Genomic DNA, 14,246 nt, shown 5'->3' with positions numbered 1-14,246 from the left:
CCCGGAAAACGCGAATTTTCGAGTTTTCATGCGTTTTTCTTCGCGCGCCATCTCGTGTGCAGTAGTTGTACTGTTAAGACAGAATTATTTCGGTCGATGTAAGTACTATTTATTGCAAACACTAGATGGCGACACAGGTCAAGGCCAAAACGAATAGAAAATACACTATTTGAGTTTTTGTGGCGAAATGCGCGCCATCTCGTGTGGAGTAGTTGTGTTGTTAAGGCTGAGAATTCTTTCGCTCGATGTAGGTACTATTCATTTTTGAACTAGATGGCGACACATGTCAAGGATACGAAACAGAACCGAGCGAAGCTCGGTTGCCCAGATATTTCTAGGTATAAATACTGTGTGTCCTTTGCACTTTCCAGAAATAAGTTCAGCTTCAATGATATTATTCGATAACTGTTTTACGATCATCCTCGTTCCATTACATAGTTTTGGGGAGTTTAGATTTCTGAGTAGTATGATTGGAAATCCAACTTTCAGACGAAGGCAGTGTAATGCATTCCTGGTACTTGTAAAGAGTTTAGAAATTCAGTAGGGAAGCTTCGCGCTCTTCTTCCGTTTCATTTCTTCGATATTCTTTTTGTTTCCGCCGTTTCGCTGCAGAACTGGCAAGATCTCCTCCTCTTTTACGTCTAGGCATTGTATTCTGTAAAATAAAATTAAACATACATTTTATAGACAAATATATTGTTACGTAAACGTGGGGTACGTTGAGACAAAGCAAAAATTTTATTTAAGGAAATTACAATTAAAAGAAAAGAAATCTATTAGAATTAATTAAACACACTATTAAAATACTCACATTTGATATTTCACAGTAAAGGCTCACAGACAACTTTTTTCTTCTTCGCTTCAAAATGGAAAATTATTATACACACTATTAAAAATACTCACACGTGATACTTCAAAATAAAGGCTCACAGATAACTTCTTTCCTTCTCGTTTCGAAATCGCTTGTTTCACTGTTCAAATCGAACTGACTCTGGCGGGCGACACCGGGCTCTTATATATTCAGAGAGCTAGGCTCTAGAATATTCGAGAGTGTTTTAGAATATTTTCCTTCTCATATCTTCTAGAATGTTCTCGATATTATCGTCTGCCGTGACAATAGGTTCTGCTGCTGTAGAATACTTTCAATGAAGTTCAACTACTCGACAACAGATGGCGCCACTATACTTAGGGTTGAAGAAGCCCTTATATCTTTAAAAACACGCCCTTTAGGTTAAAACGGGAACTTTCTTGTTCGAGGGGGGATAAAGGGCTATCACACTATTTAAGTCCCTTTAATAAGTTCAAATACTCGATAACAGAACAAATGTAATTTAAGACTATTGAAATTGGAATTTTAAATTTCGCGCCTTTCGAAATGTAACTCAAATAATCGTTGTTCTGAATGAAATTCAACTACTCGACAACAGATGGCGCCACTATACTTAGGGTTGAAGAAGCCCTTATATCTTTAAAAACACGCCCTTTAGGTTAAAACGGGAACTTTCTTGTTCGAGGGGGGATAAAGGGCTATCACACTATTTAAGTCCCTTTATCGTGCCGGGACTCCTTTTTAAGTTTTATCGGCACGCACACTTTTATCGACTTAGTTTTATTATATATAATGATAATGATAATGACAGGACTATTGTAGCCAATAAGCCTGACATTGTGATAATAGATCGACCGCAACGCCGGGCCGTGCTCGTTGACATCACCATCCCCCATGATGAGAATCTCGTGAAAGCCGAGAAGGACAAGTCCAGTAAGTACCTAGACTTGGCTCACGAGATAACCACCATGTGGGATGTTGATTCAACGATCATTGTCCCGATAGTCGTTTCAGCGAACGGTCTCATAGCGAAGAGTCTCGACCAACATCTTAAGAGACTCTCGCTCGGTGGTTGGATCAAGGGCCAGATGCAGAAGGCGGTGATTTTGGACACAGCGCGGATAGTCCGACGGTTCCTCTCTCTGCAGCCCTAACCACCGGCAGCTTGGGCCCTGCCCCGCTGCTGGCGGCACCCTAGGTTAGGTTTTTTATAATGTGTTTATATGTTTTATATTGTTTTGTAAGTGTTTTATTTTATTTTACTTTTATACTCATATTGTAAAAAACCTAATCTAAGAAAAGAAATAAATAAAGGATATGATAATGATAATGATTATATTTTTGTCTTATAACAATACATGGGCTTAGTAAGGCACATAATAAGGTACGCATTTTGTCCTAGAAACTCGACGTAAAGCATGTGGTTTAGACAGCATTGACTTAATCCTCCCGAGTACCAATTACGATTTCGGACAAATGCTACTAGAAAATTCACAAAGTGCGTACAAGACGACACAATTGCGAAAAAAAATTGTACAGTGCGAACCTCAACGACACATGATCCACAAAGCAGAATATCTAGACATAGTCTGGCCACTGTTATTTAAAAAAATAAAGTTCATGATCTGTGTATGGCGGCCATTTAGAGAATGTGGCATGGCGCTTACGCTAACTCCGACTTTGATGTCGAATTTAACTATCATACACTGTTTATATCGATCTGGTTTAGGCACTGTTCAAACACCATGAATGTCTATTAGACATTGGCCTATGCCTAATTTTTTTTATCTATTTCTCTCATCCTGCTTGTATCAAAAATTTACGGCAATCCGGAACGTTGCTCAAAAATGCGTTTTTTAAAATTATATAAATTCACCGCATTTATTCTGCAAGTACCCAATTGAACAACCATGAAGAGGACTCTTAAAAAATATATTTTGGCAGCATATTAACATTTGTTTGTCGAAATTGTACAAAAAGTCTTTGAGATATTCTCAAATTAAGCCAGATTAGGGGTTGTCCGAAATGTATTTGCTAGACCTTAATGAAAGTACCATAAAGTCCCTAAAATAAAAAAATATCAGACCTTCTTATATCAAATAGTACTTACCAATACCTTCAGATCATACTCTCGGACCATAATAATACAAAATTATGCACATGTCAACATTTAGACGAGGTTTGTTTTGTCCCTATAATTAACGATACAGTCCTTAGCAAGGGTTATATAAAACATGTACGTAGGTATATATTAGTTAAGACAGTACCTAATTACGTTGATCACTGAAAACAGAATTTGTAATGACTGTAAGTAATATGTGTGCTTTGTAATGCCTAATTGCCTATGTATTTAGATTTAAGTACCTACTATTGTTTACGTCAAAAGCGTATTGAAAAGTGTATACCGTAAAACGAATAAGATATAATAATACTTAAGTAAATACTTCTTTGTACGAAAGACATATTATAGGACATTAAATTTAACCCTATGAAGGCCCTTTCTATAAATCTAAAGAGAAATTGTCAGCCTTAAAAAACATATGGTTCAACATTTTTACTAATCTCATTTTTTATCGACGAAAGCTTACAAAACAATCTGTTGTCTAGACTACCTATTTGGCACTTTATAATTTAATTCCACGCTTAGAATGAAGGCTTCATTAAAAGCATAAGAAGTGCCAAACATTAGTAGCTCGGAGGTGAATTTCGTCAAAATAATCCCTTTTTAATCCGACGCTAAAGGCGTCGGCTTGTTATTTATTCAGTACTGGGTAGCACGGCTCTTGAAGCGATACATCCATGCCCCATAGCTTTCTATAGTAGCACAAGCAAAAACACAGTATCTTGTCTATACGGGAAACGATAAAACGGTCTACTCAGCCCGTGACTTCGTCTCAATTTAATTACCTATATTGATTATAAATTGAAATAGGTATCATACGCGAAAGAAAAAAACGGCAAGGCCCACTGGTGGCCGAGCCGGGAATCGAACCCGGGTCTTCAGCTTAAGCGGCTAACGTCTTTACCACTAGACCACACGCCCGCACAAAAAAGAACAAATCAAAAATATTCAATAAAATAATTTGATTTGTTAGAGCCGGCGTAGCTTTATTTGACGTTCATATGCGCATTGTAATATGCCTACTTGAAAATAAATATTACATTTTCATTTTCATTTCATTTTCATTTTCATTGTTCCCTAGTTGTACCTATATTGATATTAATCGTTTAATAAATCTCGATGAGAAGCATAAGATATGTACATAGATAAATGAAAGAAGCGAATAAAGAAACTTACATTTTAAAGACACTTGCTGTCTCTATTAATGTCTGTAAGGGCCACTTGCACCAACAAAAATGGAGGGTTAATCCAACCCAAATCCCACCATTTAGTATGTAATTTGACAGTTTACAGTCCACTAACCCTGAGTTAAGTGGCTCCCCAAACCACATCGACACGGATTCGGCTTTCGCCGACCAAAAATCGCTCGTTAGTACTATCGGCTGCAAAAGTTCATGGAAAAATTATGAATGAATTCATTGATAAATTAAGCATTATTTAGTATACATGCACTTTTGTAGCTATTTTCTTTTTTTTTGCAGTACATTTTTGTATTGCCAATATATAATGTGTTTATGTGACTATTTGGTTTTTGAATAAACTAAAAAAAAAAAATTCATTGATAAATTCGCCATGCACTTTTGCAGCTGATAGTACCTATGAGCATGCCCACAGCTCCGTTCAACGAGCGATTCTTGATCGGCTGGAATCGATTCCGCGTCGACTCGATAGATTTTGGGAAACCCTAAGCGGGGAGTTGAATCAGTAGTTTTTTTTTCCTTTGTATCCAAACACCTGAAAATGTACGACGTCCTTTGACTGCCCTAACGAACTTTACTGTGCAACGTCGTCTGATTGAAGCCTCTAGACATATATAAGTGCCTATTCTTTGTAATTCAGCTAACGTCTAACTTTGCATAATTGGATTTTTAATTTAGATACGCTCACAAGAATTCCAAGGCGTCACCATCGGGGCGTTTACTCCGACCTCACTAATGGGATACTCTTCTAATTGACTTAATTATTATTTCTGCTTAATGTCCGTTTCAATTGTTTTAAGATAATTTCTTTTATTGCAGAGTGAACCTGGTTTATTCAAATTATATTTTGGTTTTTGGCTTATAGGATTTTTAAAAACCAAATTGTACCTAAGTATTTAATTTACGTAATTTGAAGAAATATTCACAAACTGAATCCAAGCAGTGATGATTTACGATATTTTTAAATGGAAGGCCATAATGCAGAAATAAATACTGGTGTTTTTATTCATCCATTAACGAGAACGATTTTCTGAAAATAAAATATAATGTGAGCCAATCAGGCGACTTCCTGACAAAACGCATTGCGATACATTGAGGAAATTTCTCAGCATCCTTAGCTAGTTCAAAACTGAACAAATAAATGAACGTCTCAAGTCCTGAAACAATTAGCACCGAAAGATGGTATTAATCACGTTCGCAAAAACAGCACCGGCATGATTAGAAATAAGGCATCACAATAGCCACCCTTTCTTTCGGAACGCATCAATCCGGCCGCCGGAACAATGGGCAGAGATGATTGACGAGCGGCCACTCTGGCACGCCGTCCTTAACCTATGTCACTGTGCCAGTGATAAGATGCTGCGATTAAGGTTCATTTTAGATGAGAAGTTTGCAGAAAAAGCTTTTTTGTGAGTTACATATTTAAATGTAACTCGTAATTTTTTTGCCGGTAATTTGTGTCGCTTAATTTCAAAAATGGGTAAATCCATTCTGCTATAAAGTTGATTATCTTTCAGTTCATATTATATTTTTTATATATTCAACCTTAAAGCAGAATGGATTTACCCAAGTTTAAAGTTAGGCGACACATTTATAAATAACTGTGCAATATTTTCTTATGAAATGAGGAAAAATACACAAAGATTATCTACAGGAATTATATTACGTGAACTGAATTTTGAAAACTACCTTTCGTTTGAGGAAACGCATCGATTCGGCCGCCGGAACAATGGGCAGAGATGATTGACGAGCGGCCACTCTGGCACGCCGTCCTTAACCTATGTGACCTATGTCACTGTGCCAGTAAAAAAGTTATTTTAGATAAGATGCTGCGATTAAGGATAGAACTGAAGTTTGCAGAAAATGATTTTTTTTATGTATGATAGTTAATATTGTATGTTTTTTGTGTATTATGGGCTGAATCAAAAACAGTATTTAGAAAAGTACCTACCTGTAGCTCAGAAACTCCATTCTAAACAATAGGGAACTTCACTGTAGTTAAGTAGTAAGTACGAAATAAAGCATGAGATAATTATAAGAAAAACATAAACAGAAGTTATTTTTGAATCCAATTTATATTTAATAAATTAGGTAGAATTATATTCTAATGAAGTCTGCGCTTAGAATATAAAACAAATCCAGCTTTAATAAAAAAAACAATGTATGTAAATATGAGAGGGAGGGAAATTGATGAAGCAGTACATAAACTTGCGTGAAACAAGCACACAAATGCATAAAAATTAACACTCTCTCATTTCGGTCTACTAAAATGTCAAGGTACGAGTAGAGAGGTACTGAAATACTAGTCAACTGGACTAGTTTTGCTGACGACTAAGAATGATAAGAGTTTTGAATGATTCACGGTTATTTTCATTAGACTTATATTGACCGGGATGTAGACCGTGATTACCTTTTTGTTTTTTGCTGCATGCATCATGATCACGGAAAATACCGTGTTTTCCGTGATCATGATGCATGCAACTTCGTCGAAATATCCGGGAGCTCGACAAAAATCAAAAAGGCAATCACGGTCTATATCCCGGTCAATATAAGTCTAAGAATGATAATTTCTAAACATCGATGGTTTTAACATTATGTCAAAATAATTTCATCTATTGTGTAAATCTGAAAGCCTTACATAATCACTATTGGATCACCCTACCCTATAAAACTGTTGAACCGCATTCCCTGTTTTTTTTAATACAGCTAGCCATGAAATATTGCGAATTATAAACTCCGAAATATAGCAATATAAACCTTTTAGCATACACTGATATTATTGCATTTTACTAGAGTTGTGCCATTCCCAAGAACGTTCTCCCGTTTGTAAGGGAAATGTCTCTGAAGAGAATATTCTCCATAGTAAAATGAGAACGTTCTCGAGAACGGCACAATTCTACATTTTACCACAGAATAAATATTAGTACAAGTACAGAAAGCCCACTCCAACAGCCCATCTAAAGAAATAACGACTCGCGCTACGATACTATTAAGTTGAAATTCCGACCGCGCAACGCTAAATACCTACAATTATATTGACGTAGAAGCGCGCTCTCTTTCTATCGCGTAACTCGTACCTTTTCTGACGATATAGGGTAGTCTCCTTTTAAAAAATAATATAATCTTAATATTTAAATAACACCAACCGAGTACTTATTACCTACCTACGTTAATAAAGGTACCTACCTACTTATTTTGGTAACCCAACTAGTATCTATTATCGTCCCATTAATGCAAATACCGACTAAGTAACTTTTTGACGAAATCGAGTTTTTAGCACCTATAGAATAAGGTTTTCAAGGGCTACAATATGTTAAAACCCATGTATTGATACGACGCTGCATTCAAAAGATAGCTGTCGCATAAAGTTACTTAATGGTCAATTTTTTGCATTATAAACTGCCAGAATGTGATATGAATATGTAATATAAACTTTTATGCTTTATCCGCCAAGTAGAACATTTTAATGGTGTATAGTGTTTTTTTGCATTTAAACATTTTGTTAAAGTAGCCATCTTATGTTCTACAAAAAAGTTTAATGTGTACATATATGATTTTTGCAAATAAAACTATCAACAAAATTATTTATTTTAAGCCAGGCTAAATACACCAAATGTCTTTAAGATGTTTTTCCAGAAGATGTTTGTTTACAAACATCAGCAATGTCATACTACCAAAAAGTTGTATAGGGACTATTATTGGTTTTGCATGTGATGTGACGAAGGAAAGGATAACGGTCTATTACTGCAAATACCGACTATGTGTAAATAGGCGATTTTGAGATAATGCGGTTTTAAAGTTTGAAGGCACGTTTTATATGAAAACATGAAGAAATGTACGTTATGTGTATATTGTGTATGGCATTTTAAAACCTATATTTTTTTGTTTATTACTTTGTCATATATATATTCAGAATGTATTTAGTTGACGATCAAATACGATTTAATGAAACAGTCGAATACCTACTTAGTTGGTTTTTCCTGTAGAAATAAATGTTTGCATATTTCTCTTCTTTATACATATAACCCATTGTTTGTCTTAAATTAAGCTTCGTTTTTCATATGATGTTTTCGTGATTAGCAAAAAGTGCGTTGAGAACCTCCTCCGTTTTTTTAAATTGGTTAAAAATACACTAACACAAACGGTTTAAGCTGAAGTAATCGAATTTATTGTAATTTTATGTTTCATAACTTCGATGACCGTTACTAATTACAGTGTTACATTTAAATCAAATCTTTTTTGCCACTTCACCGACTGGTAAATTCTCTCTTAGTTCTTCGAAAACGGACGAGAGAGTTGCATTTTATCGACCAAATCTTGTGGTTTGCATTAGTGCAAGGTTATTTCATACTAATTTTAATTTGGTAACCCAAGCTGGTTGGAAAATAAACTTAAATTAACCTTTGAATTACGATAAATAATACAAATCGGTTCAGACGTCTGTGAGTAATCGCATAACATGTATCGTTGTTTTAACAACTCGAAGTGGAATTGGCCTACGAAACTAAATTCACTGCGCCAAAGTCACTGTATTGTAGACGTAAGTAGATGATATTCTTATTATTAATAAAATAGTGATAAAGTTATTAAACGTCATCTTCATCGCTGTTGATTCCCATACAGCGACATCTAGCATCTATTTTTAACGCCTTACCAGGTGAGCGTCGAATCGAGCCCTGCATACATTTACAATGAACGGTGAATCCGATTCGACGCGTCGCTAATGGACGTAGTTTTATAAGAAATTCAGAAGGCGTTTAAGTTCATGGCGAGATCTGGATGTAGCACAAGGCAAGGAAATCAATGCCACAAATTGAACTCCAGTTCAGTAGAATCACCTCAAACCTCGTAACGTATCATACCATATTTCTATCTCGGTCTAAAGCTCGATAAACAACTAGCTATCTCTGCGTTCAAGAAAATGGACTTATGCAGACGTTTTGACAAAGGTATCATAACTAAATAGTACCATGAGTGCTTCCAATCACTTAATACCTAGTTAGTCTAGCATTGTCAGCCGTGTTACGGATGTGTTTGTATCGAATTCCACCAGCGATGAAGATGTTGTTTAATAACTTTTTATCACTCTTGCGCAGTAAGTGTGCAATCGCACGCAGGCGTATCAGGAATTCAGGAGTAAAAGAAAAAACTTTTTCCCAAGGGAGTGTTTAAATTTGTATTTTGGACTACCATAAATACTTTTTTATCTTTTTATTGCAAGTGTGATGAAAAACACTGCGTGTAACTGGGGGCTTAAGAATATTGCAAACATGATTGCTTTAAATCGCCCCAGAAACCTATGTAATTACCGTTACACATTACTTTTTCTTACTTCATCTACGCCTACATTTTAGTGACTTTGGCGTAAATGATTACTAGAAAACTTTAAATAAACTATTACTTCAGGTTATTGTGCGTACAAAAACTATTTACCTATATTAAATGTAACAGTGTAGATAGTGAAATTTTGAACATAAATTATGGCGGACTTCGGATTGCTGAGACAGTGAACTAGTATGTAGTAAGTACCTTTGCATATTATGCTATTACCCAAAAACGCATTAACCGATTTGTAAAATTCTTTTTGTGATTTCAAGAGAATGCTATTGCGTTACTTCTTGTTAAATTTTACTGAAATCGGTTAAAGTATTTTGTGAAAAATCTCCTAAAACCGGTTAAAGAGGATTTTTTTCAAAAAATTTTTTTTGAGAATAATCCTTCAAAACCTCAAATAAAGTATTATTAATGGTTAGTAATGTTAAAAAACTTTTTATTACAAATATACCACTTTAATTAACAATGATAAGTGAAGTTTTGTAACATAAAATTAGAGCAGCTATACTTCCTGCAGCTAAAACCGCCTATGTCATTGAGAATATTTAATATATTTTGAAATAAGATCAAAACTTTTGTATATTTTTTCTTTTTTTGCAAATCATTAGTAAAGTGTATGAAAAGCAAAGCTTAATCAAAGGGAAACACTGCTTTATATGTATTAATAAAAGAAATATACACATTTTTATTTCTACAGGAAAAACCAACTAAGTTTGCTACTATTTTTTTAAAATCGTAGTTTTATCGGCAATCAAACACAGCCTGGATAATTTTTACGATTAAGTATTAAACAATACAATACGGGCTGTAGAATGCTGTATACAAATAGTAATTTTTTTCATGTTTTCATATGAAATCGTACCTTTAAACATTAAAATCGCATTATCTCAAAATCACTTTTTTGCACATAGTCGGTATTTGCAGTAAGGGGACGTTATACTTACCTAGAAGTATTAAACCTATTTAGTATAATTATATAATGATAAGTAATGGTAATTGGATGTAAACCTATAAAAAATATATCAATTTAAAAACAGTTCTTACCTTTTATCGCCCTTTAGGGAGCTTAAATAAAGTTAAATTTGGTTCGCATTCCGTGTTAAGACAGCTAAACACTGCATAATATTTCTTTGGCCTTTCTTTTGTTCATTGTTATCAGATTATAAATACTCGTATCAATTCTGTGACAGCGGTCGAATCAGTACGTAGGTATGCGACGAACACCTCTCGCGCGTGCGTCACCGCTCGCCCGTGAGGCCCCACTGATTGCCACTTGCAAGGGGCGCTTACGATTCGGTACCTACACGCGCGAGTGGGACAGGCCTGATTTTACTGAAGTAATTCAGTTATCGTCCACTTCGCTCGTGCTTGTCATTCAGTTTGTATTCGCGAGCAATACTCACAATAAAGCAATAACATGATGCAAATATTCTGCTGTCAGAGTAACTTTAAATTGGATTTATACCACAGAATATATAATAGTACAAGTACAGAAGGCTCACTCCTTTGATGTTCACAAAACGCCGCCATTCTAAATTCTTACCTACATTAACAAACGGACCGCACGCGTGCAGACGACATTGAATTCTATTGCGCCGCGCGAAGGTCGTCGCCACTGAATGGGCCGCGAACTGTCCGGCATGTACTTGTAGCGCGGCGAAAGGATCGCGGAGTGAGCCGCCCCTGTTTATACATATACATACATGCAGTGATATCTGTGCTACTGTCACTGCCCACATACTAAAGCTACGAATAGTTGCTACGCGCTACGCCGTAGCATATAACTGCATTCTAGAATAATTTCAGACTAGCAATATAGGTGAATTCAACCCGAGACGGCGCGATTTTGACAGCCTCTCCTGTATAAGTGTTACCTAAGAAAAAGTTTTTTAAACATCGGTGGCAAGAAAATACGTTGATGACGTTTAAAACCTATAACAAACAGTTCACATGCGACAAAACTGACAAAATAGCTTTCACCCAAAACTTACAAAATAGCTACTGGTACGGTTGTACGAACACTTCAATTGAATCAGCATTTTTATATATTTCTAGGAGATATATTTAGACAAATAAGATTTGATTAAATAAATCGGTCTGGTCACCATGGAACTCAGAGATGTAAACAGTAGTACAGTCGCCATCAGAAATATCGGAGCGGTCAAGGTGCTCACAAATATCTGAACACACTTCTATTTTCAAGGCAATAAGGCGTGTTCAGATATTTTTGCACGCCCCGGCCGCTCAGATATATCTGATGGTGACTGTACATATCCATAAATAATATTCAGTAAAACAGGGAGAAAAATCTCTTAGTTGTTTAAAACATGAAATACGTTTGAAACATCTAAGATTTGAATTTAAAAACCTGTTCAGATTTTAAAATAATAATTTCTCATCCAATATTAAAACTAAATATGTAATACTAGCTTTTGCCCACGGCTTCGCTCGCGTTAGAAAGAGTCAAAAAGTAGCCTATGTCACTCTCCATCCCTTCAACTATCTCCACTTAAAAAATCACGCCAATTGGACGCTCCGTTTTGCCGTGAAAGACGGACAAACAAACAGACACAAACACACTTTCCCATTTATGATATTAGTATTGATTAAATCTGTTACATACCGTTGCTTATCATTTCAAATAGATGATTGTCTTTTCACAAAAGTCTTGTTTTGTTTTCACACCCAATAATCTTTTATACCCTGTTAATACCGAAATTCGAGTAGTTCGTTACACAACCCAGAACAAAGACCTCAATTGCCGTTTGTTATTGTTTTGTATCCACGCGCGACGGCACAGACCACCTCTACTAGACGGAGCATTCAACCCAACTCAAAGTCACCATGCATGCCTATATGTTATCCCGTAGTAATTTAGTATTGGCAATCCCACAACCTTTGACAACTAATCCCAAGATTTGGTATAGGCACTAAGTTTTACGAAAGCGACTGCCATCTGACCTTCCAAACCGAAGGGTAACTAGCGCCGCGTCTTGCGTGAGCGACGAACCCGCGACGGCGACGCGATGCGATGCGATGCGACGAAATCAAACCTTCTATCTCTATGGACTTGTCTTAGGTGGGCGACGGAACGCGACGGCGATGCGACGCGACGAACTAGCGATGAACATGCGAATGTTAAGCGACGCGATGCGACGCGATGCGATCAAACCGCTGTGTTCATATGGGAGTGTCTTGCGTAAGCGACGGCCCGCGACGGCCCGCGACGGCGATGCGACGCGATGCGATGGCGATGGGCGCGCGATCAAGCTATTTGATTTTTAGAAGCAAATTCAATACGTAGAGAGGTCGGACTAGAGAAATAACGATTGATTACTAGTCTCACATTTCATTCTTTATATTTTCTTATAATAAAAATTCAAAATATTCAAATTAACATAAGTTGACCAAAGGAGTAATGTGCCTAAAAAGTAAGGAAATTACAACTTTTGTAACTTGTATTGACAGCCTTTGATTATGTGCACGGTGATACGAGATTGTCTGCGTAAAATATTAAAATTTAAGTGTGAACTAAAAATATGAAACACTAGTGCGATGACCTTACGATATATGTACTAGCACTTGACTTTGGTGAATAGGATCACAAAATTAACTAGTTATTACAACGGGCTCGTAGCCTAGCGGTTTCGACGTCTGGACGCCGCGCCAGCGGTGTGAGTTCGAACCTCGGCTGAGGCGTGCTTTTGCAGTTTTATTTTTGTTTCTTTTATTTTCTATTATTTGATTGTTTACTTTTTTCTTTCTGTAAGAATCTTCATTCTTATTTTTATTTTATTTTTAATAACTCCGGCTTTTATACTAACAAGGAAAGGTACCCATACAAAAAAAATATAATTAGACTACTCTTTAAGGGGCGTTCATTGTAATTCCTGCGATTCCTGCATTTATTGTAACTCTTAAATAATAATATTATCCTAAACCAGAACTTCTTGTTGCCATATAAAAAAAAATACATATAAGACATACCTTTGTGTCGATAGATATTTTTCAGTACAGATGGTGTTTTTTTTACGCACTAGTGCAAGAAGTGGTTCATTATATGCCAGGTCGAAACTTCGGAGGCTCATCTGTACTGAAAAACGTCGTACGATACACGTGCGAAAAGGAAATTCGTAACTCGTGTCGATTTAAAACACTCCCTTCGGTCGTGTTTTAATTTATCGCCACTCGTTTCGAACTTCCTATTTTACGCACTTGTATCGTAATGTACTATTTCAGTACAGATGGTGTTTTTTTTACGCACTAGTGCGAGAAGTGGTTCATTATATGCCAGGTCGAAACTTCGGAGGCTCATCTGTACTGAAAAACGTCGTACGATACACGTGCGAAAAGGAAATTCGTAACTCGTGTCGATTTAAAACACTCCCTTCGGTCGTGTTTTAATTTATCGCCACTCGTTTCGAACTTCCTTTTTTACGCACTTGTATCGTAATGTACTATTTTAAAGCACATAAAATTCGAATAAAATACACTGCTGACACGGGCCCGCTCACTGCTCAGGCCCCGTAGCCGAATGGCATTTCTCCGACGCCAAACGAAAGCGATACGCCGCTGGCTCTGTCGCGCCAATACGCAAGCGCGATAGAGATAGATATCTACTAGCGCTTCGCTTGAGCGATTGTGCCATTCGGCTAGCCACCTAGTTCAGTCTAGAGATGTGCCAAACCGAAAATATCGCAAACCGGGCTGAACGGTTTGATTTTCTACGTAAACCGGTTTCAACCCGGTTTGACCAAACCGA

The 14,246-nt window shown here is 36.4% G+C and overlaps 1 protein-coding gene and 1 non-coding gene across 9 annotated transcripts in view; one reads left to right on the top strand and one right to left on the bottom strand.

Annotated features, from left to right (window-relative positions):
• Positions 1-14,246, top strand: part of LOC125234352 (potassium/sodium hyperpolarization-activated cyclic nucleotide-gated channel 2) — a 445,496-nt gene that overhangs the window by 221,638 nt on the left and 209,612 nt on the right. The window lies entirely within an intron of this gene.
• Trnak-cuu lies at positions 3,801-3,872 on the bottom strand. The gene has a single exon. It is a non-coding gene; the product is annotated as a tRNA-Lys (tRNA).

This window comes from Leguminivora glycinivorella, chromosome 16, assembly GCF_023078275.1.
Source record: "Leguminivora glycinivorella isolate SPB_JAAS2020 chromosome 16, LegGlyc_1.1, whole genome shotgun sequence".
In the NCBI taxonomy this organism is placed as follows: domain Eukaryota; kingdom Metazoa; phylum Arthropoda; class Insecta; order Lepidoptera; family Tortricidae; genus Leguminivora; species Leguminivora glycinivorella.
The sequence above is the reverse complement of the archived record's forward strand: the minus strand, read 5'-3'. Positions and strand labels throughout refer to the sequence as shown.